The 26,394-nt window shown below is 44.6% G+C and overlaps 1 protein-coding gene across 3 annotated transcripts in view; it reads right to left on the bottom strand.

Annotated features, from left to right (window-relative positions):
• The window catches only part of SCAF8 (SR-related CTD associated factor 8), a 173,427-nt gene that overhangs the window by 16,722 nt on the left and 130,311 nt on the right, over window positions 1-26,394 (bottom strand). The window contains exon 21 of one of the 3 annotated variants that reach the window (XM_063329372.1): window positions 6,493-6,507. The exons of the other annotated variants lie outside the window; for them this stretch is intronic. The gene's annotated coding sequence lies outside the window, so the exon portion shown is untranslated. Of the gene's footprint in view, window positions 1-6,492; window positions 6,508-26,394 lie in introns of those variants that run through there. 3 annotated transcript variants of the gene reach the window in all.

Below are 26,394 nucleotides of genomic sequence, written 5' to 3'. Positions count from 1 at the left end.
ACAAAGGTCTTTGGCTGAAGAAGAAAACTGCACTGTAAGAACCTCCTATTTCAAGAGGATGTAGAGAATAGAAGTGAACAAAAAGTTAATGACAAGATCCCCTCCTGAGATCCAAAACCAGTTAGCTCCACATAGCTGTTTGAAGTATTTACCAAACATGTTTTATTTGGGAGACTGTCTTCCCTATAACACAGAAGTCCCAATGCAACACGAAATACTGCAAGCAATAAAAGCAATGTCAGCGTTTGGATCACAGGAAATAAACATTTTGTTTCTTTTAAAGCAATTTACTTTGGTTTGGAACAGTTCTTTAAATGGGCTTATTGGTGGAGCACGGCTCAGAAACTGGAAAAATCTGTTATGATGATCTTGTGATGGAGAGAAAGGAGTAGTAAAAGATAAGTATTTTAGATAACCCAGACACGTTTTGTGATGATTCAGCCCTATTTGTTACTCTTCATAGCTGGCAGGCTGAATGTATTAATTTCTACACCAGTTTGATACAAGTAAGAAGTAGCCACTGACTCAGAATTGTCTCTGTCTGAATTCAGTAAATGGCAATTAATATCTCCTCTCCTGTACAACTGGGATTCAACATTCATAAAGTGCAAGAGGACAAAAGCAATTGACTAAAGGCAAATTTGAAAGCAGCAATAAAAGCCACCTTTTACATCTGCTCTTAGCCCTCAATACATACCGCTATTTACAATACAAAGTTTAGTGAATGATCTATCAATACTGGCCTTGGGTGACACCCTCTCCACACAGATAACTGTGCACGTGGAGATCTTGCAGGACATGTTCTCTAATAAAAATGTTGGCTCTGAGATTTGACAGTGACAATTCATCACAGATATTTTCACCCCCAGCACTATACCAACAAAAGCCCAAATGTTCTATGCCCCAAACCCCCTGCGTATCATTCTAGGAAACATTTCATCATAACAACATTGCTGACGGCCAAATGCTGCAGCCAATCCTCACCCTGCCAGTGAAGAGATGCCTCCCAGCAGTGGATATTCTGATGTCCTGCGTAGCCTAAATTTAAACACCTCTAGGGACAGGGCTCCCATTCTTTCCCCAAAGAAATGCTCTACTACTTATGAGATCTGACTGTGAAGATGCTCTTCCTTTTATTCAGACTAAGGTCGCTACTAAACTTACTACTTCCAATTTTTACCATTTATAATCCCTCGCGGCGCCTGAAGTAATAGCCCCTTCTGCATAGGGGTTATAGCTTTAGGTATGCCAATTAGTTTGTTAGCCCTCTCCCCATCGCCATTAAGCTTAGCTATCCCACGTTCATCTGTTAGTTTAATCCACTTGAATCAGTGTTCCGTATGCGATCATCTGTTACTCTTACAAAATCTCTCCAAAATACACACAATGTCCTAAACACTATAAATTTTTAGACTGCTGTGAACTGCCCAGTAGTTTATATATATTATGTTCCTTCCTACTGCTGCGGTCCCCAGACCCGAAGGCAATAATCCAGATGTAGGCCTACAACAACTGCCACAGACCAGCAGTGTTATCCCCTCCCCCATTTCTGTAACTCAATTTCTGGTGGTCAGTCTGTCTTTCCATAAAACACTAGTTTACCATGCAAGAACATTCCATGTCTCTACAACCACTACTGCCACCCCCTGCGCCTGGTCCCACCTTCTCCTTCCTCCAAGTTACTCTCAACTTCAGCAGCGCACCTCAGATTCAGCTCCGTCTCTTCAACACTTAGATCATCCTGGAGGATTTGCAGAGCGTCTTGAACTGTTTACAAGTACCAATCTTTTTCCTCATCCCTCTCCAGAGTGATCTCGCACTACTTTTGAAGAACGCACTGGAGATCGTCAAGACACGTCCCTCCTTTGCCAACGTGGAGGGCAACCAGCGCCGAGCCCTGGGGTCACGCGCAAAGGCTCCCTCGAAACCCTGTCTGAAACGCTCACTGACGCCACAGAATTAATAAAATCTTTTCCATTACCAGCGGTAACAGGCAAAATCCAAGACAGCAAAAAGGATCTGTGGCTTTATAATATGCTACTCAAAATATCTGCTGATGGTCATAAGACAGAAAGAATAAGCCAAAAAAACTGTATGATGTAGTCAGTTGGCAACTGGGGGAAATCACACACAAAATGAAATGCGTTCAGCACTGTAAAAGCAGAGCTGTGGGAAATTGTTGGTTCTCCATATAAGGATCCAATATTTTTTCAATTTGCCGGCATAGCATAAAGCACATAAAAATCTTAAAATAAAATTCTAAATGTTAACTATGAAGAATACTTTTTACAATATTTCTGAAGAATGTTAATTCTGTACACCCATGAGTCCCCGTTTTACAATTTGCAGCCGGCCTAAATGAAAAATAAGAATTTTTTAAATCTCCATATAAAAAGTCAACCACCTTTTTAATTGAGAGTTAGAAAAGTGTAATTGAAAATTACTAACCTCAACGCACTCATTAGTGACAAATCCTAACCCCAGTTAAACACAGCCCTAATAGGATTAAAGAGGCATGCAGGATGATGTATGCAGCCCTGGTATGTAAGAAAAGCCAAAGAAAAATCTGGATCCATCCGTAGAGGAGGGATCAGACCGAAAGCTCTGGGAGCAGCAGTAGCTTGGTGCCTGAGGTGCACCCGCACCCTTCCCGGTACCTCCCTTCGTTGTTGGAGCTACAGATGCTACTACCCAGTACCCTCAGGACCGCAGGAGCTCGGAATGTGCCCCACTGCTGCCTGGAGGTACCACTGCTGGGCCCAGAAGCTGCAAGGTCACCCAAGCTCCTGCAGGAACGAAGCGGGCAACGGCATGCTGTACGCCTCACGGCAAGGTGTTTTGCAGAGCACAGCCACCCTTTTCACATTTTTAATGGTCCTTTGGCACTCCCACCACCACGCAAAGCTCTTGAACAAGTGGTCAGTTTGGTCTACCATAGCTACAAAAATTGCACATACAGGTAAGCAGGACCCAGGCTGAGTTTCATCGTCTCAAGGTCCTTCTGTGAGCATCAAAATCATTGAGCATGAGATTTTCTATTGATCACAGGCCACTGGCTGCACATCTAAGGAGGCTCAGGAGGGTAAATAATTTTTTCCCAAGTCAATTGTAAATTGGCTTCCTAAATTGTCTCCAGATCCTTTCCAGACAGCAGAATGGAAATAATTAGAGGTGGTTGGAAAATGGAATTTTTGTCCTGCGGGGAAAGTCTGATAGTCCTGTACTTATTTTTATCCTGACACAGGCCAAAGTGTAAAAGCCTTAAAATATTTAGTAAAGCAAAATACAGCAAGGTATTCTGATATATACTGAAACAGCTTCCTTAACACACTTTGACCTATTTTGCTGCTAAAGAAGATGCCGAACAGAAAGCACCTTGAGCTCGATTACCCCCGTACCAGCTCGGGGTGAGGGGTATGAGACCCGACAGGTGCTGCCACAGATGAGCACTCCCGTGAAGCCATGGGATGGGGGAGCCAGCCAGGGAGGCTCTCAATACTTGAGGGTGACCCACAGCACCAGGGAAAGGCGACCGACCCGGCCGCCTAAGGACTAGACAGGGGTCAGGGCCAATGGCCACCCCCAGCAGCACCGAAGGGCACGAGGGGTTACACAAAGGGCACTTTCCAGATTTGCCAGCACACGCCCCATGGGATGCTCCCTGGCCCCAACACACAAAGTCAATTCCAAAGCCTGGGAAGAAACCAGGCCAGCGCTGCAACTCCCAATGGGCAAAACCGCTCTCCTCCAGCAGGGTGAGCAGCCCAAGTCACACCCTGGGATGGGGAGGGCCAGGGGAAGGTGACATTGCCTGGGCAGGGCTGATGGGACCAGGGTGGCTTTCTCAGCTCAGGAGGCTGAGCACAGGAGCCACTGCCCCCACCCCTACAGCACCTCCCCACCCCAACACAACCGGCACAAGGATGACCCATTCCTCACATGGGCACACCACCAGCCCCTGTAAATGACCTTATTTCCTCTCCGAGATCCTTTCTGACCCCCGCGACCGCATGGCAGTCACCAGCACTGTTGACACAAGCTCTCCACACACCTCCTCCTCCTCTCACTCTGGGTGGGAGAGAGGAGGACAGCAGGAACCACATTTAATCACCGCTCCTTTCTTAATCTTCCGAAGGCAAATTTAAATTAAATATTCTGGAGGTTTGGACTAGGACGTTCCCCCTATTTTAAAAAACACCTTTGTTTTAGTCAGCTGTGTTTCATCCTAACATTTGCTGCTGCGTACTGTGCAGGCAACACTTGCCTACCACCTGCACATGCACCGACTTCTCCACAGAGAGTAGTCCCAGAGAAGGGAGCTGAGACACCATGGGGAAATCTGCAGAGGAGTGATCTGTAAAAGTCATACACAAACCCTGAACAAGAGTAGAGGGGCAGATTACCCGCAACACCTCTTAAGGAGAGGGAGAGCACATCTTCCCTCCTGTTCTCCACATACAGCACGATGCCTTCTGCTGCCTAACCAGAGATACACTGTTGAACCAAGGCCCCAGGTAACTTTAAGTCAAGTAAAACTCTTTCTTCTTGAAACCATGGCCATTTCATGCAAGTCATTCAACTAGGATGCCTCATGGGAAAATTTTCAGTGCCATCACTCTGTTAGGGGTCTTCTCTGCAGCTGTTTAGCTGACAGTCATGGAAATCCTGGGCAGATGAGAATTCTGCATCATCTGGTTGTTGGCTTCAACGAAATACCCTTGGCTAGTACTTCTGATGAGGATGACACCTCTGTCTGTAACTTGCTCTAAGCCACCATTCCCTCAATGCAACTATCCACTGTACAGCTAAGGAGGTCTCCATGACATCTCTTCCTCTTCAGGTCAACTGGCAACCATTCCCAGAGGAACTTGCAGCATGCTATCTAAGCACAGCTGAAGCAGACAGGGCCTGAAGCACAAAATTGTTAGACATGGACATCAGAAAAAAATGCTTATACCATGGTATCTTTCTCCAAAAGCTCTCTCCAAGCCAGACCAAGGTAGCAGGGAAGAGAAAGGAGCCCTCGGTTGCAGACGGGGAAGGGAGTGATTGCACTGGACAAGGTTCAAAGGCTTTGCCTCTCCTAACCTTTCCACATGGAAGCCCTGCTTCCAAGCAGCTTTATACTGAAGACTGGTGAGTCTACGAGTACAGGGGCCCGAAAAGGAAGGTTTGATGAAGAAGGTGAAACACCATCCAGAAAATATCTTCTGGTGTTTTGGAATCAGATGGCCACCAAATCAGGAACTAATTGCTTCTTCCTCTTTTAATATTTCTACACAGTGAGACAACCTTTGCAAGGTTAAAAAGAAAAAAAAAAAAATCAATTAACAAACTCAAAGGCAGTCAAAGAGAGGCAAGATACTAAACGATGCCAGCTTCCTTTCATCAAAGACACAGATTCACATGATATGCCTACAGATTATGATGCCGACAGGTTCAAACTTGTTCTGAACAGACACAAGGAATCCCTGCCCACACTCAGAGATAACCAAAAGCCTTTTGAACACTTAGCATGGCTCTGGGCCAAACTAATAAACTCTGCTGAGCCGCAGGGACATCACCTTTAGCTCTGTGCCATTACCTTGGGCTTGGCACATGCCGGCAATGTTCACACTGCTTCGTGCTGGCTCAAAACATAGGTAGAGTTCACTCCCGGCTGCCTTCACAGCCACACGCAGAGGGAGCTGCCATCACGCCCACAGCTTTGTCTTCAAGCCTTGACTTCAATCTTGGGGCCATTCATACCCATTATCGAGCTCACAAAAACCATTCCAGGCGACTTTTTGACTCAAGTGTCAATGTTTTGACACAGCAACAAAGTGTTTCACCTGAAGGCGGTGAAAGGTGTTGAAATGAGAGACTAACTAAGGCAATACTCTTGACTTTAGCTTTGAATTACACTGTTTTACAACAGCTTCTCTATTGAAAATTAGGAATTTACACATTTGCGTCAGACTTCTTTAAAAAAAAAAACAGCCTTTTGATTCAAGCGCTTCTTTGGAAATACTTCCTCAACCCTCCAAAGAGCATGTCTGTTTAGCGGGTTGGGTGGGGGAGCAGAAGAGGGGACGATGAGACTTCCACCGTGTTTACGGCAGGTATTGCTGCCAGGCTTCTATCCAGCTTTAAGACTTACAGCCCTTGAAAGCCCTTATGTCTGGTCTTTGACTCAAAAACGACATCTCTACAGACAGACAGAGGGGCACGGGACTGTAAAACCAAAGCATATTTTCTTAACACTGCTCCAGAAATTTCTTCTGCTAAACGTGTAACAGATGCATGTTCCTCATTAAAAAAGTGTTGCTATACATTATGTCTTGGCTGTAGACAGATTCTGGCAAAGCCTGATACACTGTGGACATATAATTCATGCGTATAGTATGTGAACTCTGTACCCTACCTCTCAACCTGCTGAGGTCCTCTTGTGGATCTCAGGCCACGGAAATGGGAGCGAAGGGAGAAACCTTGTAGACGTGGAGGACCGGTGCGAGGCTGATGCTGTAACTGAGAAAACAACAAAGCTTTTGGACATACTTCTCCCGACACCATTCCCAGGCACCCAGCTTTTAGTCCCACGTGTGCTGTGAACTGGAAAAGCAGCACCAATTCCAGCTACCTTTCTTTGAGAGGAAAAAGAAATCATCACTTTGTGGTGACCGTTTTGTTCCTTGAGTCATCTCTCGCCTTTTGTTGAAATTTAACTTTTGGGTTATTGGAAAGGTAGGTCCTAATGATGAATTACAGTATTTTTTTGGCTGATTGGTGCTTAAAACCAGCCCATGCTAAGCATAACTTAGTAATCCACAGGGAGACCCTCAGTTTTATTCCTTGCCTGGTATTCAGACTTCCATTTAATTACTGGTTACTTAGATTTATAGGCAGATTTGCTAAAAACAGTGACTCTCTGTGTGCAGACAATAACCTTTTGATGGGTATGGTAGTAAAACTGAAATTCCTATGTAAACAGTACCAAATTTTAAAAGTAGCTGGTGTAGCTCTATAATGAAATTGGCAGCACTGTGTGGGTACTTTGTCTTGGAGAATTCTAAATGGTGCGTAGCCAGCATTTGCTCCATAAACTGTCACACAAGAGAACCGCAACTGTTGGGTGATTTGTTTTTCTAATGTAGTTCTCCGCTATGGGAAATGTCTTTTCCATGACCAAATGTAGAAGCTGTCAGGATCCAAAAGAAATACAGGGGAGAAAGATGATGTCTAGAAGGTGTCTCCCAACAGTAAAAAAAAGTGAAGGGAAATGTTTCTCCAAGACCCAGGTTTGGTAGCATTACGACAGAGCACAACATGTAGGAAAGAATTACTTTAAGGATGCTATCATTAATTGTTGAGCATCGATTATGCTACTATAACACCCAAATCTTTCTTTTCCTTCATTAGGCAGTACTGATGATAAAATTGTTGTGTACTTCAACAGCAAGAGCAAACAATACATGTATCCAATAACTCTTCTGAGGGTTTTCTACTATTTTACAAAATGAAGCATATCTCATCACGTTCGAAAGGCAGAAGGCACTGACATCCACCTTTCATTACTGAAGAAACAAACACTCTGCAAGTAAGCGATACCTGAGCTACGCCTCACCAAATAAAGCAGTAAAGAAGCACTGGTCCCAAGTTTCCTATTTTGTTCTATATTCCTCTCATTGTTTCACTGTAGTTTTATGCTCACGTCAGTACCACAGACAACAGCAACAACAACAAAAAATATATAGTTTTGTTCATAATAATAGAGGTTAGGTAAAAAGGTAAAATCTTTACTACTGATGAAAGGATGTCTCTGTGTCAGAGTTTTAAAGCAAAAGATATAGACTGACTTAATTTCAAAGAGATGCCCTGGTGCAGTCTCTCTCTCTCTCTCAATAATGGCAAAAGCAGCACAGCTTTCCTTTTTTCTACTTCTGTTCGAATCAGACAAAAAGAAAGAAAAAAAATAAAATACAGATTTCATCATCTAAATTCAGAGCCTAAGGACCTGGTCAGATGAGAAGCCGCACCACATTTAAGTATTTGTAATGGCTATTAAGAGGCTGATTCTGGAGAAGTAATCAGATACACAGTATTTTTACTGGGGTTCAAGCGTCCACAATACCCAGTGAAATAATCAAGGCAACGCTGAGCAGACTGCAAGACTCCTCTGTACGTGTCGATACTTCCCGAAGGTGCAATCGTAGCTGTTAATTAGGCCTTGCTGCTATCTATTGCACACTTTCAAGTGCCTGATATAAGAGTTAGCTGTCTGCCTAACTTCCCTGCCTGCTGCCAGCCTAGGATCTGGTTGTTCATAACAAGAGCAAAGGTAGGACAGGGCTACTGCGAGGAATTTGAGAGCTCTTAGCAATAATACGCCAACTGCAACAAATCTGCTCCACAAGAATGGAGTGTCAACACGCATCAGTAGCCTACATGGCGATTGCCGAGAAACAAAGTTCACATCCTTCTATGTCCCTGAAACGTCAACTCAATTGCGAATTTAAAAGTAATAGTTTTATCACTTTGCCAGTCATAAGACAAATCTTAGTAATCTTAGAAATGTATTGAGCTCGACCTGGCCGGTGACAAATAAGTCACAGATGTAGAGAAAAGCAGAAGCCTACAGAGTAATTACAAAAAATAAAAATCACTGCCATGATATCACATGCTGAAACCCTGTTCAATCCCTATTAACAACTGCAATCTATATTATCCTTGGGGGATATTTCTAGATAAGCTGCCTGCTAGCAGCATCTTCTTTTATCCAATGTCCAATGCATTACTGGCGTTATAAAAACAGATAAACCTCACAGAGGGGAGAGTATTGTTGTGAGAGTTGTGTGGGTATTTCCCGTTGTTGCTGTTAACTACTGGACTGTGATACTATTTAAGAACTGTCCCCCAATTCAGAACTGCATGAGTGCAATGCACTTAAAGGCAATTTTTATTTCTTTTATTTTTAAAAAATTTCAGCTGCAAAAATGATACTCTTGCTAAATAAAAAATATCAAGGGAGAGGAAAAGATTCATAGTGAGACGGTGAACATAAGGTCATGAAAACCTAGACAAATAGGGAGTTTAAAAAAAAAAACTCATCATGTGTAATTACACAATATTTATAAAAAAAACCCTCTTATAATAATTTAAGACAACTTTGCTTTTCAGGTGCTACTTGTAGCTCTATGATAATGAAAGAGCATAATAGCACTTAGCACCATTTAACATTTTTCCACATACAAAGGATTTCATAGGTACAGTATGCCAAACGGGAAGCACCGTTACGTGGATAAATAGCTACACTGAAATCACTGTTGTCAGGTGACAGTGATTTACTTTGTCAGTGAAAATGAATCTTACACCAGCAGCACCATATCTGTTCCACCATCAGTTTCTGGCTTTTGCACCAATACTATCACAACTGGAACTTCAAAGCTTGCATGCAGAAAGCGTGATGCAGTTAAATAAGCAAAGGTATTCCTCCTACAGAATCCGCTGTGTTTTTTGAGAACCAAAGTGTCCGAATAACACTCTGCACTTTCGGCAACAATATGCCCACTTGCTTGCACGTATACAGTAGTCTAGGAATTTCCTTCCCTTTTTTAGCACTTTCTTCAAAAGCTGATGCCGAGTTGAATATAACATGGAGAAAAAAAAGCAGGGGCAAGCACCTCCCATATATGACCCTTTCTTCCATCAGCCAGCTGAATAAAATAGACAACTGGAGGAGATCACAGAGTTAGCCTGCACGTTTGCTTGGTAACAGGAAACAAAAGCTCATGGAAGGGGAATCCCTTCAAACTGGATCTGATTCCGCTTCCCAGTGAGCAGCGGGATGGAGGTGAACATCAGCCTGCACGCATCTTGAACGGAAGAAGCGTGAGGATCAAGTTAATAAGATGGCTTGTAACACAATGGGAATGATTTTAGAAAGCTCACGTTCAGACCAAGTCGAACCCAACACAGACATGTATTCATTGATGATTTCAACGACTGAAATACCTTAAACTAAGCAGTATGTTACTTATTTGAAAACTTGAACGTCCTTAAGCAAATATTTTCCCCCTCCGAGATCTGATAAAGGGGAGTATATACAAATTATTTTAGTTCAAATAAAACATTCCTGTTGGTTTAAAACCACAGAAAAAAAGTAAATTATTTTAACAGTTTCTTTTTTCAAACGAGATGCCTTGCAGTCAGTTGGTAAAGCTTGAAAGCTTATAATTACTTAACAAGCTTTGTATTCCAAACAATGGTATCTTAATGGTTCAAGTTTCTCTTCTTTCTGCTGTCGTATATACAATGATCACACAAGTTAATTATAGGGAGTTAACACTGCCAAATATCACACGCTAAAATGGTGATATAGTTCTATTAGAAATCACGAAAATTATACGCTAATTATTGGTACCACTACCACGTTAAAGCGCAATCTCTCTGTATTTATGGGCAGGTCACATCTACAGACAGTCAAGATAAAATTGGCACCAACTGGCCTAAAATAACGCTCTGTGGCAGGAGAACGGCTAGGCCAACATCGGCTCCAGAGCTGGGACTCAGTCTTTCCACAGCCAACTGGTTTCTTGAGCTAGAATGAGAGGTGAATGTCCTATTTTTATAGGGCTGCATTTAGTGTTTCCTTTTAAAAGCTATTTTATTAATATCATGGTGCTTCATAAAGGCAACTAATCCCACATATGGTTAATGCACATAAACATGCCTCCTACCTCCAAAGAGATATAGTTTTTAAGAGCATTTTCAAGTGACTAATATAAAAACAAATCAGCAATTTAAACTTTATAGCATCAACTGAAGACGACATTTTGGCATGTAAGTATCCAGACTCTTTACAGTGTCCCCACAGAACACGTCTGTAACTCTCATGTTTATACTCAGAGAAGATGCGCACAGCCTTTTGAATTACAATGATGCAATCTAAATGATTTAATTAGAATAATATGCTCTAGTCCTTGGCCACTCTCTCGCTATAAAGTAGGAATTTCCTCTGGGCAGGCACTGCACACCAGCCAAGCTGCGACTGCTTTTCCCAGCTCCAAAAAAATGTAGTCTTACTTCCCATTCCAGTGAGACACCAGAAGGGTCTGCTAACTTCTTTGACGTGCTTCCTTTCTTCTTTAAGCCTAAATCCATCCTAACAGTACAAGGAAAACAGAAGCAGTCGTTACCATGACACAGAGTTTAAAACACTAATAAGAGCTACTGAAATGCACGCACGTTTGTTCTACCTTCTGATACGCTTTTTGAATCAAAACTAGAAGTTGACTTCTTCTCCCAAAATGGTTGTTTTTTTTTTTTTTTTTTTTTTTTTTTTTTTTTTAATTAAGAGACTTTAAAATCTGAATCTCTCTTTTTCTGGGGAAGCAATGGGAGAAAAAGACAATATAGACCTTATTGCCACCCCAAATTTATCTCAAACCTTACACTTTGTAAAGATCGGTTTCTCTAAAACCCGATACCAATAATATATATTTTTGTAATTACAGTAGAAAACTATTTTATACAAGCTTTCCTCTACAGTGCTTAGATATTGAGAGTGACAAAGTTAAATTCAACTTACTTCACTTCCAAAGCAGTAAGGAAGAAAAATAAGCAGCAAGAAGAGTTTTGTCCTGCTTTTAATTTTTATTAACAATTCAGAAAAATCAATTTCTTTACACATATGAGAAAAAGTTGCTGACTTGAGTGAGCAACAAACTTCTGCAACTGACTTCAGTGGAGCCCCAATTAATATCCTCAAAGAGAGCATTTGTCTTCTCCTTCCTAACTGGAGATAAGAAGTTCACTTCTAAACTGCATCCTAAAGACATTTGACTAAAACTATTTTCCTCCAGGCAAAAAGTAAACATGTATAAACGTTTTATACTAACACTGCAAAGCAAAAAAAAAAAAAAAAAAAACAAAACCAGACTAAGCACTATTAACATGCACTTCCCCCCCCCCGCTTCACTGCATTTATAAGAAACAGGCCAGCGATGCACGCCACAAGGCTGGGATCTAATCAGACACAGTAAGGCCCTGTCTAGACAAGCAAAAGTTATCACAGTCAGTTAGCGTGGTTGAAGAACTCCATCAAGATGCAGGCCAGCAAGTAGGAAACCACATCAGCAAACGACGCAGCACAACCAGGTGACAAGGCAGCCAAGGGACCTCCTGGTATACCTTCAAAATCAGGACTCTTGGGCTCATTGGCGCGCTGGCATGCCGCAGCAGCGCTCCTTCATCACCATCGCGTTTGGCAGACGACTGACATGTGAGCAGTGGGCGACTGACTGCGTAACCCCCATGGCTCTCTGACCCAGCATCGCACAGGGAAAAGGCGCTCATGGGTGAGCAAAGAGGAGCCAGAGGGCTATTCCATGGTGCTGTGCCCAGGCACAAGCTGACCTGGTCCCAACAGCAAGGCAGCAAGTGCCCACAACAGAGGAGACACTGTTTGCTTAGCAGGTGAGCACCTGGTGAGGGTTTTATTCTCATGCTTCATCCCTTGGAATGATATCACTTTTGTTTGCAGAGAAACACGCTTCCCTGATGTTTGGGATATAAGAACGTACATCCTAGAAATAAGAAACTCTATACTAAAGAAGACAGAAAAAACAAACCAGACAAACCATGAAAGGAGTGAAAAAATTAAAGATGAGTGATAAGAATTACATCTGAAGCAAAGCAAACGTGCTTCCTTTGCTGTGATCTTCCCCATGACCTCAAAACTTTTAAGGCTTCTCAGTACCACCTATTTGCTTTCCAAACTGCATATGACAGCATATTCGATTCAGTGGCAAATGTGACAAAACAAAACCACACGCAACCTATTTATTACTCTTACTTTATTACCCTTTTTCAAATAATTGATTTTAAAATAAAGAAAGAAATAGAAAATTCTAAAGAGAGAAAGGAGGCAGTGAGATCACCTAGGAAATCCTTATCTCAACGTCTATAGACAGTAGGAGCACTTCTGCACCTAGACACTCCAACATTTAATTGTGGTCCACAAGAAATAGAAACAGAGCCCAGAAAAGTGCTCATATTTTAATTACCACCAACAGTAAAACCTATTTTCAGCTATGCTAACCCAAGCAACGAACTACAAGCTTTACAAGTGCTATTAAAGGCCTCACAAACCATTTGCTGAAGAGGAGTAAGCATATACTTCTGTGGTTACACAATACGACACATACGCTTTTGGGAGGGGAGAGGAAGCTATAAACTATCCACAATCCACCAGGGAAAATCTTTCGTCTTTGAATCAAGAACAGGCTTCATAATAAATTCCTTTGCTATTGTATTATATAATCTCATTGGTAGCATTTGTCCAAACTTTTCCAGTGCATTACTTTGTGTTGCTGCAGTTTACTTTATAGAACGGGTTGGGGAATAATAATATTATTCCACTTTCAGAAGCAATGCACTGCACTTTGGCACCATCAGAATTTCACCTTTGGCTCCAAATGGTATGGCAACCCTACCAATCTATAAGGGTGTTCCACAGCAGCATGAAGGATTCTTACCTATGTACTATCAAACGCAAAGTCTGAGTTGAATTTGTCACTGCAAACGCGAGCAGCCGGCACAGGAAGGTCACTAGTGCAGCCAGTGGGCAGAGCACCCACATCACCCTCTGCAGCCATCTCTTCTCACTGAGCCCTTCAGCTGTGCTTGGCGGTGATGCCATCAGCTGAGCATGGAAGAGCTCAGATCTGGCTAACAAATGCAGATTTTGGAAAGCACATCTGCTATTAAAAACAAACAAACAAAAACCAGTCCTTCAACCAACTCATGGTCAGCCCCATGATGAGCTGCACCGGGACCCAAGGGGAAGAGCGCCCAGACGCCACAAACCAACACCATCGAGCTCTGCATGCAAACACACGGCCTACCTCTCTTCTGTAGGTAAGAAGTAATAAGAACTAATTATCATTTGCACTTGCAGCAACAGTTATTGCTTCCAGATAGTCCAGAATACTTACAACAGTAGGGATCTAACACGAGAGAGTGAGCGGTCCCCAGACCTCAGCACCAAATGAGTACCTTTTGGCAGCTTTTCAAGTGACTGCAATAGGAGAATGGAAGGAGCGACTGCGCTACCAACATCGTCTAAAACTACACTGTCACTAAAGGGGGTGGGTCTCACAGTACCCTCCATCTCTGGCCGTGGATTTCCACCTCCTGTCTTCAGGCCATGCTGTTTCAAGTGTTGGAAGAGGAGCAGTTCAGCCAGTACACTGCGGGGTTTTTTCAATTGTGAGCACTAATTTTCAGCCTGATGAGTGACCTGACTCGCACCCACTAGAGCCAGCATGAGCGATGTGTTGGGATGGTATAAACTAGGAAGGGAAAGATTCCCCATCTTCGGCCGCAGCAAGGACTTCACTGCCTTACACTGGGAACCAGTTTCTACTTTTCAACCAGCTCTCGGATTGAGAAATACACACAGTTAATTTCACCCAGCGGATCAGCACCCATTCCTGTCATAAGCCCTTGTGATAATTACTTATTACTACAAGTGTCATGACAGCCTGTAAAACATCTGGCTCACCCTGTGCATTAAGCGCTAGACAGACACACTGCAAAGAACAGCAAAAACCTGCAAGAGCTTACACTTTTTATAAAACCCTGCACGTTGGGCTGTGCTATCCACGGTGTTTACTGTTGTCCAAAGCAACAATTATGCAAACACTTGGGCACTTGCTTAATTTTTCTGTTGCATACTACTCCATTACACTTAATGGATTAATTTGCAAAGGCTCATTTTTTACACAGGGAGGGAAGGCTCCCAAGGCTACAGGCAGAACCACTGAACAGACTCCTGGAGGAGGCAGGGAGGGGGAAAGGCAGCTAGGAGCACCCACAGTCACACTGCAGCTCCACCAGCAGTTTTGGCAGCGATATCAAGTCTTGCCAGTTTAAAAAAGCAGCCCTACCTTCTCCACACCCTCTTTCCTCTTCTCTTACCCCACAGTGAACCAAATCATGGAACCCATCCAGGTTAAAGTTAAATCTGGTTTGTGCTCAGTGCCTCGATCCAGTTCACCGCAGGGCAGCATAAGCGTTCGTGCTGGGATGAATGGGGAAAAGAGGCAGAGGTAGGCAGGGGCTGCCAGGGCAACACCAAGTTAAAGCCAGCTTAAACCACCCAACGTACAGCCATACCAAAATGCCGTAGTTTCAGCCCCACTATGCTCATCTGACCACTACTGCCAGTGGAGCAATAAGGGTGGTCCTCCCCTTCCTCCCTGCACCTCCCTGCCCTCTCCCCACGGCACTGGCGCTCAGCAACAACCCCAGGCCCTCCTCTGGGAAGCCAAAGCAGCAAAAATCTCCTGCAAAATCTGCTCGGGCTGGGTTAGGTTTTTGCTACGTTGGCTCCCAGAGCTGGCTTTCCACAGGGTCAGATGAACTGGCACAAGGGAGAGGGTGCAATGACACCAGAGCAGCTCCTCCTAGCGCAAAAGCATCCAGAGGAAGATGTTTGTATTTCCCCCAGCTACAGCGAGCACGCCACTCCGGGACCAGCCGATCCCTCCCATGGGGACCAGCCAGAGAAGCAAACCCAAATACATAGAGAAATATTTGTAGGATTTTAAGTTTCACTCACGTCAAAAACATAAAAGGACATTATTGTAAGTTAAGTTAGATTAAAAAAAGGTCATACAAAGTACTGGTTTCCTTTCACATTCTTTGCGCATACAAAGATCCCAACAGTTCCAGTGGGATTTTCTTGTATAGCTTTACTGAAAGCTGATTAAAGAAAAAGACCATTAATCCTGCTGTTAACTTAAAACATCAAATTAATTTCAGTGGGACTTCTGGGTGTAAAGGGAACGCAGCATGGCACCCGTGGATTCACACTCACAGCTCTCTTGGGAAGTGACAAGACCCCTGCGGACATCCAAAAAGGCAACATTTACTCCATGTTACGAAAAAACTCGGTACGAAAACGACCTTCACCAAGCCACCTTCACCGGACTTAAGACCACTTCGGCAAGCCTGACACTTTTAAAATGCTCCCTGCTCACGACTGTATTTCTTTCCCTCTTATCTCCCCCACCGCCCTTAAACCAAAGCTCCGCCGCGGCAAATCTTTCATTTCGCTACATTTTTTCACCGGTGCCCAGTGAAAACCACCACCTCTGGGGCGGGGAGAGGGCAGGGAGGCGAGGATTCTCCGCGGGGTTCCGCGGGGGCGCGGAGCCGTGGGCGGCCGCGGTTCTTTGTTCGGCGGAGCCGGGCGCGACGCGCCTCGGTACCCGCCGGACGGGGCGAACGGACCCCATCCCGCCTCCGCGGAGCCCAGACGAACAGCGGAGGACAGGTTTCACCCCCGGCAGACAGACGGCAGCCCCTGCCGGTGGGGGGGGGGGGGGGGGGCTGGCAAACCCGCCCCCCCAACCCCCGCCTTACCTGTCCGCGGGTGCGGAGCGCCGCAGCCCCGAGGACTTTCCGCCCGGTTCCCGGCGGAGAAGTTGCTGCCTCTTACTTCGCTCCTCGCACCGGTGGCGCTTCCCCGCCGTTCGTCCCTCCCTCCCTCCTTCCTTCCCTCTCGTCGGGGGCGGCGGCGGCTGCCCGGAGCTCGGCGTGGCTCCGCCCCGCGGCTCCACCGGGCCGGGCAGCGCCGAGCGGCCGCACGGCGGCGGCTGGAGGTACGGCCCGGCCCGGCAAGCAGAGGGGGTATCGGTCCGGTAGATGTGTCCCTCCCCCCCAGGTAGCGAAGGGCTAGGGGTGCTCACCCGTACCCGCAGGGGCGAGCAGAGGATGCAGGATCCAGGCGCGACCGCCCTATCCTGCTCCGTTTGCTAGAGCAGAGCCTCCCTTGTTTTACTTTTCATTTATTTAGGAACTTACTGCGAGTTGTCCCTCACAGTTAATACAGCGGGAGAAAAAATTAAACCCGAGAGGAACCTCACGCCTCTTGGGTCTCCCCCCTCCGCCCCCGCAGGTTTTTAATGGAGGAGAAGCCACCTGGGAGTGCACTTCCAAGAGGGGCTCCACAGCTGGACCAGCTGCCAAGGGAAAGGCTCCGGCAGCACAGCTGCAAGTATTGCAGCTATTTAAGGGAAGCTGGGGCAGGCCCCTGCCCCTTCACAGCCGAGTTGTATGAGCACGGAGGCGCAGGCATGCCATCTGCAATTATCTCCTCTACTCACTTCTGATGTATTTATTACTCTTATTGCACTGTCCAAGCACACTTCACTTGCATGTTGTATTATACCGAATTAACGTTGTTATGTTGGCAGCCCTGTCGTTCTTTCCCCAGGGCAGCTGGGAGCCTGGGGAGAAGGGCTTTATTTTGGGGTAGTCGGTTGCTTCTTTTTATTCCCCTGACAATTTTTGCTTGATTTGATTTGGTTTTGTTTACTGATCTTCAGTTTAAAAAATACCTACTAAAAGTCATATTTATTTGCTCCGCTGTGCACCTGTGAGTTCTAATCCTGCAACGAGACCTGGCTGCAGTCGCCCCGCTCCACACTGCTCACTCAGCATACGTAGCCGGAGAAATACAAGAGTGTATAGGAACAATGCATTTCCCATCAAAAGACTAGATCAAAAAATGTTCTTTGTAATGGAGAGCAGCGTGGTGAACATTGTGGGGGTCCTTTCTTCCTCAGCTAGTCTGTGCCACAGACAACTCTTAAAGTTTTGTCTCCTCCCCGGGCAGGCTGTACTCTATCTGCAGAGAGGTCCATTGCGTCAGAGTAGGCAAACTGGGTGGAAGTGAATCTCTATAGGAGGCTGAAGTGAGAAGCTGGGGGCATATGTTCATGGTAGGCTTGGCTTCTTAGACTATATACTGTGTTATTTGGAGTTTTCCGCTCGCTTCATGCCTGCAATTTCATTTCTGTAATCTAGTAAGAGAGAGAGTCATCAGAATCATAGTCTGTCAGGAGAGAAGAGACTCCTTTGGCTGACAAGTGCTTTCTGTCAGAAAAAACTACCTGTGCGTGGTAGGACGCTTAAGTGGATTGTCAGTGCAGGATACTGACAGCACTCCTGTCCTACACACCAGCTTAGCCGATTGTGATTGTGACACTTCAATGAAAGAATCTGTACAGTGACTATGAACTCTTTAAATATAAAGCACTAAATAGTTTTAAGACTAAAATGAGTGGCATCTCCCACTGGTATGGTTTCTCCTACTGATTTTACAGAGAGCCTTGAAGCAAGATGTACTGTCTAGAGAACAAGGAACGTACTCGAAGTTATCACTACTGATCGAAGGAAGCAGGAACACTGCAAAACTATTAGAGCAGAAGCATTTTTCATGATGTGAAAAAAAAAAAAGAAATATCAAGTGAGTATCACTCAAAAATCAGATTCTTCATTGTGTTTAAGGTAATCATTCAGAAAAAAAAGGAGTAGACTTTCCAACATGGGATAGAAAGAGTCTGCTGAAGGTTACGCAGTGGAGTCATCTGCACTGTGTTCTGGTTTAAGCAATGTCTCCGTGGACAGGGGTCTCTATTGCATAATTAGGGCATTTAATTTGGGATTGGGGTGTTCACCCTGTTTCAGATCACCTTCACATCCCTGGGGATGGCTTTTCTCCTTTATACACCTGTAATTAGAGTATTGCTTTGCCTATGTGCAACGCCCCTCAATAAAGACTGTAGGGACAGGCTTTCAGCCGGTGTCCATGGTGTCAGCTCTATGCGCTGAGCAAGAACTGGAGCAGAACAGACCCATGGAGAGCTGTTGGAAACAATCAGTGGCGATGCTGCTAATATGGCATGTGAAAAAGTCATACGAAAAGTCATATGGAAGCCCTTAAAAACTATTTGTTCTTCAACAGCTAGCTCTTGAACTCGCAGGATCATGCCAGGGTTGTGTTTCCAATTTATTTTTCACAGGCCTGAGAGCTAACTACTTACTTTTAAAAAGAAATGGAAGCTTGAAATTGTCTCATATTCAAATGACCTCTGGAACCAGGGATTTAAAACCAAACTGAATATCATCAAAAGTACTAATATCTGCGGCATTGGTAGCACTGCAAAAGTGCTGATGGAGGCATTAATGCCCCAGTGAGTCCTACACCTTTGTTCCACTGTAATAGACTATATTTATAGTAAACTCATATTAGTAGTTAATCCAGTTTGTAGTGCACTCCAGGGTGGAAAATCTTTAAATTTGCAAAGTGCTGAACTGGTCGCCTATCAAAAAAGACACAAGAAGGAGTCACACCAGAAACTTTCATCTGCTGTGATATGTATTTAAAGCTAGTATCACCAAATGCTGCATACTGTAAATTTACTCTTAAGACTACCATTAAAATTCTTGAAAACATCACGAAATAGCATATCCCTTGCAGACTCACAAATTACGATGTTTTGCAGTGTCAGGCCCAGTCCTTACCTCATGACTCACTCGAGCAAAACATCTATTGAAGTAAATGGGAATTTGGCAGGGAAAAGGATAGAGATGGGCCGAAACCAAAATAGGGATAGAAATGCTCTGGTCTTTTAAGGCAGTTTGATTCCTTATGTGGACCCAAAGGTTGCTGTTCAGAGCTTAATTCTCATGTGAGATTACCAAAGGACTTCCGATGGGCCTCTACCCGGCAGTGTCCTCGCTAAGGAGGCTTTAGCAAACGCCATCTGTGGCTGTTCCTCGTGCACACCGGGTTCCCAAGGTACACAACAAAGCACTGGTTTTGTAAGAATATTCAGTTCCCCCTTTGCCCGCTGTATTCCTTGGTTTTCCCTCTCAAGGCACCGTTGCATTAGATGTTTCTTCGATCTTAACGGCTTTAATCCTCCCCCCTTTGGTTTGCTGTGGAGCAGCGTGTCCGACTGAGTCAGTGCTTGCATGGATTTTCTCTCGGTGGTTGGTGTTCCTGCTTGTCCTCCAAGCGTCTCTCTCTCTCCCTTTTAAGTAGAGAAATCCTTTATCTGTCCCCTCCTGACCTCCCTGCACGTCTGGCTTCTGGGCATCTGCTTCACTTCTGTTCTCTGCTCTCCGGCAGCCGTCCTTGTCCCACCCATCCCCGGTGGCTGGTCATCATTTGGTCTACCTCTGCTTGTTCCCGTGGGGGCTTCTGGGATCCCCACAGCCCCAGCACAAGAGGTACAGACTGCAGAGCTGGTTATTCCCTAAATTTCAACTCATAAACTCATGGTATTCGGCCAGTCAGGAGCCTGGGACTCCTTAAAGATTTGGGATCCCTTCTATCCCACCTACTCTTCTCGTCTTCAGTATGGAAGCTTACAATTTCTAGCTCTGTTATTGGAAAATTATATACATGCTGCAAGTCATCAGATGGCCAATGCTATATATCCTCTGCAAACACACTCGCTTTCAACATATTTAATGAGACACAGTCTCCAAGAGTATTTGTCTCTAATTAAGACAGAACATGTTTTCACTGAGGGGAAATTAGTAAAGGTAAATTAAATAATATGAAAATGTTTTTCTCCTACTCTTTGCATGCACACACACACACACACACACACACACACATGCTTAGGGAAAAATGCCTATCTTCGATACATAACCAAACCAGCGTTTTGGCTTCTGTGCCCCCTCTACTGGCTGGCCTTTATGTATCTGTACTAACAAGTACAGATTATGTATCTGTACTTTAAAAAGTTGTATTGGAATTATTGATGATGCTGGCACATTAACAAAATTAGCCATCCTAATAAAACTACTACAAAAGGTAAGGAACTTTTCAAAACCCACAGAACTGTAATTTCAGACTTATTTGCTCCAAACAAATATTTAGACATAAAATGTCTTTTAAATATTAAGATATGAGGTGTCCAAAACCGACAGAGCACTGTAAAAATTCTTAAGCGAAGGAGCATCTCCAAAACACAGGGCATGGAATTTCAAAAATGAATTGTGAAAAAATCCAGAAAGATTAAATTAAAGATTTGATACAAGCGTTAAGTATATAGAGGGAAAACAGGCAAAAACATAAAACTTAGATAACAGTTCCACTAGAACCATGCTCAGCATCTGGGAGATCTATACTGAAACTTGCACTGGTCTCACTGACATCAGTGGGACTGGACTTTACCAGCCAGAAGCTTTCAGCAGGAGAGCAAAGCCATTTGAAGCACATCCAAACCCCAGAGGACCCACCAGTTCCAGTGCAGGTGTGGGAAGGGGCCGGAGCTGATCCAGCTGTGGGGTCGAGGGTCGTGGTGAGTAACATCTGCAGATCTTCAAAGAAGTTGAGCTGGGACAATTTGAGGGAAAAAACGTAAAGATTGTCCCACTCAACAAGAAGTTTTTATTAATTACTAAAGGAGAAGCTATGTATTGTTCAAATAGCTGAAGTACAGTTTAATTCAAGATGTTACATGTTAAAGAACTAAAAATATCTGTCTTTTCAAAGATATAAAAATAGGGAGCTGTTCTGCAGCTTTATCACTTTAAAACAGCAGAAAAAGCTAGAATAGAAAGAGGAAGCTGATGGGCTCAAAGAGAAAATGAGTACCAAAGATCCAGGCTCCCTAAACCCCTGTCGTTCATCCCCCTGTGTGAGACTGACCTCAGACACGGCTCATGGCCATGGCATTGACAGGCTGAGCGAGTTGGGGTTGCTCAGCCTGGAGAAGAGAAAGCTCCAGGGAGACCTTATAGCAGCCTTCCAGTACCTGAAGGGGGCCTGCAGGAAGGATGGGGAGGAACTCTTTATCATGGAGTGTAGTGATAGGAAAAGGGGTAACAGTGTTAAACTGAAAGAGGGGAGATTTAGATTAGATATTAGTAAGAAATTATTTACTGTGAGGGTGGTGAGGCACTGGAACAGGTTGCCCAGGGAAGTTGTGGATGCCCCATCCCTGGAAGTGTTCCAGGCCAGGCTGGATGGGGCTTTGAGCAGCCTGGTCTAGTGGGAGTGTCCCTGCCCATGGCAGGGGGTTGGAACTAGGTGATCTTTAAGGTCCCTTCCAACCCCAATCATTCTATGATTCTGTGATTATTCTCAGTGAATATTTCCCACATGACTAGGTATCTGGGACTATATCACTGCAAGACAAAGCCACTTCTTTGCATTGACAGTGCAAATGAAAGCAACGACACTGTGCTCCTTAAAATCATCAGCACACGGGCTAATTTCTGCTGAACTTCATCTAAAATCTCTTGCGGCTCCTGCAAGCACAGTCCCTGCTCCCCTGCACTCACCCTGCTGCCTGTGTGGTTTTGCTTACCACCATTCTTGTATTTCAGTGCCCCTAGCTGTTAATGCAGGCAAATAATACAAGGAGAAAAATGTTTTCTCTGTCCTTTAGCCATTGCACCATCCAGGACAGTCAGGGAGCAGTGCACAGTGAAGCATGCTCAGACCCTCTCGGGGACTCCCCCAAGCCAGCATGCCCTTCCTCGGGCGGGAGAGGTTCACCAAGCCTGTCAGGTCCTCTTCTCCTCTCCTCTCCTCTCCTCTCCTCTCCTCTCCTCTCCTCTCCTCTCCTCTCCTCTCCTCTCCTCTCCTCTCCTCTCCTCTCCTCTCCTCTCCTCTCCTCTCCTCTCCTCTCCTCTCCTCTCCTCTCCTCTCCTCTCCTCTCCTCTCCTCTGTCACCTGCACAGAAAACGCCCTGGCCAAAGTCTTCAACAAAGCGGTGCTCCAAGGGTGAACTGGGACACTGGCATTTTTCTGGCACATTAAATCACCCCCAGAAGCCCTTGTCTGAAGCCTGTAAAGCCAATGCAGTTTTATATTGAATTAAATCAGATTCATCTTAAGCTCAAAGAGGATCATTTTCTTTTCAAAAATGACTGTTACATGAGTGCATCCTCTGGTGAAGGCTGTTTGTCCTATTAGGCACCAACGGAGGGGGAAGATAAGGAAATAGCAGCCTCTGGAAAATACAGTTTCCAAAAGCTCTACTTAAAAGCTCCCGTGTGTGAGGCAAAGCCAGGCCTCACGGCTCCTTCAAGACGCCATTTTCACTTCGAGATACCAATTTCACTTCGAGATACCAAAACTTTGGGGTTTAGCACATACTTACATTCTCAAAACATTGACGGGAAGATGACTGGTGGGACTCCATATCAAAGTCTTTCTCAAGCTTTTATCACATTTGGACATTATCATTTTTCAAGTCAGAAGTGGCAGAACTGCTGGGACTGCTGACACAACCCCTCTCTCCTAACCAAAAGGAGACCAGAGCTTCTGCTGGTACTGATACCATCACTGGTACAAAAAGATAACACACTCACAACGTATCTTATCTTCCACAGCAGGGTGTTTACAGACTCTCCACTTGCCTAATTGTATTAGCACATGCCGACCTCTAAGACGGCTCCTAAAAGGGGCTGTGCTCTCCATCACTTCTTTTAGGTGTCAGCATTTAGTTTCTGTGCTCATTCCGGTCTTTTTTTCTTCTCCTTCTATTGATTGCTGTTGTTACAGTGGGCAGTGCATAAATCCCGTTCTCCTGTGAATTCATTAGCCCCTTACTGCTGGGAAAAAGAAAAGCGTAATCTTCCCTTTCTCCCTCGGTAGCTGCAGACATGACTCCAAATCGAATGAGGGGGCAGATTTATTATATAGTAAGATGATATTTTTGTACACATCAACTTTATAAAACAAGCATGCTGTTTAAAGGAACTTTTGCATTTGTAATTTCTTCCTTGAATTTTAAGAGCTCTGTTTATTATCTGCAAAGAAAGCATATGCACAATGTCATATGACTAATGTTGCAGATTAGTTTTCCTTTGAGTCCTCAATAGGTGCCAAAGCACATTTAACGTATTAGTTTAAAATGCATAATCAATGCTTTCTTAAAAATATCTTTCTTCATATAGACATGGCTTTGTAAACTGACTAGAACAAGGTCTCACTTCTTCGTACAGTCAACACTATCTGGCCCAGATTTTTGGCATGAACTTTGAGGCACGGTAGAAACGTATAATATTATCACTCATTTCCATGGTTTTCATCCCCTGCTTCTTGTCCTTCCCAGCATTCACATGGCAGAGCTCATGGCAGAGCTCATGGCAGAGCCAGGCAGTTGTGACTTGGTTTTTACATTGATTCACTGCTGGCTTAAAAAAAAAAAAAGGGTGTGTTCTAATTAGGTTCTAGGTTTTAATAGACCAAAGCATGTGCCTACGTGTTGTCCTGAAGAAAGATGTCATTGGGAGTCCAGCCCTAAACTGCCAACACAAGCCTTGGTGCACACACACCAAGAGGTAAGGCCTCTTACCCAAGCACTAAGTGTCTCTGAACCTTATTAGCACATGAAATGCAGAAAGTAGAAGCGTCGTGCAAACTCTGGCCACTTGTACATGCGAAGTAGAAGGCTGTGTGCATCTCGAAAGCTAATGGTTACTTAGAAAAGTTTTAAAAAGATCAAAACCACCCTGGCCAGGTACAGACATGGGTTGAGAGATACAAGACTGAACATATTAAAGGACTTCTAGATATGCTGCGTGTCCTAGATTAACCTAGTATACATGACCAAATTTCTTCCTGGAACAGGAAAATTACGCTATTGCTCTTTCCTACGTACTGTAGCATTTGGACTCATGGGGCTGCCCAGCAGTGACTTATTTCTTCTGTTTGCCAGCAGTTGCTCCAGAAGAGTGCTTGAGCAGAGAAAAGGGTCAGCACGACGTGTCTGAGAGGCAGGCTGGTATCCCTTTACATAATAAGCCTGTACCACTGAAGCCCAGACCACAAGTTTCTGCAGCAGGCAGATTTTTCGTAATTAAATCCTGATGAGGAACAGAGCCTTTAAAAGGGTTGTGCTAGTCTGTGCTGTTGCTTTGCAGGACAAGCAGACAATCATGGAGCATGACAACAAGGCTCTAGTTGTGTGTGACCCATGAATCTGACTTTCACTGATTTACACCAGGCGATCCAGAATTAAGGCAGAGACCCAATTTTCATGGTCCTCCATTTTAAGTTCACTCTGTAGATGTCATTTTAGGCCTTTTGAGGGCTGGCAAAAGACAGACTGGCTGGTTTCGTTTTTTTCCCTTCCTTCTTAGGGGTTTTATAGGGGTTTTCACCACCATGAAATCTGAGTACCTATTTCCTTTTTGATTTTCAGAGGACGAGGCGGGGCATGTGGATAATTCTGGTGGAAAGTTTGATGGGGTCCTTGCCAGCACAAGGACTTCTAAAGGAAGGAGCTGGTGGAAGACAAGGGCTGACAGTGGGTTTAAAGAGGAGTGTTTAGTAGGAAACTAGGGGCAAGCTGGAAGCTGCAGCCCACGCTGTAATTAGAGCACATCCTGAGCAGCAGCAGTAGATCACACTTAGGACCACAAATGAAGGCCCTGTGAACATGGCCGAGATGACACTTCATGGCACTGACCACTTGCGTTGGGTGGCATTGTGGTCCCTTTTGCACATCAGTCTCCACGGAGAGGGGGTAGTTTTACGTGGAATGACTCACAGCCCACACTGGCCAGCTAATTGCACCTTCAGCATCTGAGTCAGGAGGAGGAGTCTGTACGAGAGCAGTCCCCAAGAGTTTAGGAGGGAAGGTGCTGCTAGGTCACCAGACACAGACCTTTGGTAGGCAACTGCCTTTTATCTTCCCCTTATGTTCACTGAGATTAATTTATCAGGTTTTTGTCTCCTTTGCTGTTCTAATCATTCATTAACTCATTCCTCTGTCAATTAGAAACCTTTGAATAACCAGGTTACAGGCATTCATTATCAGTTCATATTTATTTCTTCTTGTCTAAGTAATGTATTCTAGACTAAATTTATTTTGTGGTGTTTTCCTTCTCACATGTTCACAGACAGCAAACATACCCGTCCTCAGAGAGAAAGATTTGAAAGAATTTCCCCTGGGAGAATTGAGTTTTTCTCCCCTTTCTGAAAAGATTGACGTTGCCATGAAGGCTGATTGCCATTGCTGGCTTGTCCTCCTGGTGTGGTAGAAATGCTACTCCATCTTTGACATCCCAGCAGAGCTACCCCCGAGGCTGAGGCAGCATTTCAGGCCACTTTGAGGGCTTGCTGGTGAGAAGGCAGGTCACTGCTGCCATGCTCCACCCAGGGCTTGGTGTGCACCAAGCACACCCAGACATTAGACAAGTACGTCCGGCCAGAGAGAGGGCAGGCTGAAGCCAAGCATACATGGCTTTTGGAGGCAGAAGACAAAGAGAAGACAAGTCTATGTATGTGGGGTGTGTTTTATTTATAAGTCTGGACTGTGTGAATGAGAGGAGAACTTGGCCTCCTTTTTCCTCCTTTTTGGGAGCAGGGAGGAAGAACAGGCTGCGGTAAGATGATAGCGAGTAAAAAAATTTCTGTATTTAGCAGGACTGGATCCTGCTGGTGGTTCTCACGGGCCAGGGCTGACCAGCACACATTCCTTGTCGTTCTCTTAACCACAAGCTGTTTGAGCATGTTAATTTGAGATTGAGGGGTTTGAAGTCAGTATTAATTAGAGCACAGCATCGTACATCCCTTGGACTGTATGGAAG

This window comes from Chroicocephalus ridibundus, chromosome 3 (assembly GCF_963924245.1).
Source record: "Chroicocephalus ridibundus chromosome 3, bChrRid1.1, whole genome shotgun sequence".
NCBI classification, from domain to species: domain Eukaryota; kingdom Metazoa; phylum Chordata; class Aves; order Charadriiformes; family Laridae; genus Chroicocephalus; species Chroicocephalus ridibundus.
The sequence above is the reverse complement of the archived record's forward strand: the minus strand, read 5'-3'. Positions and strand labels throughout refer to the sequence as shown.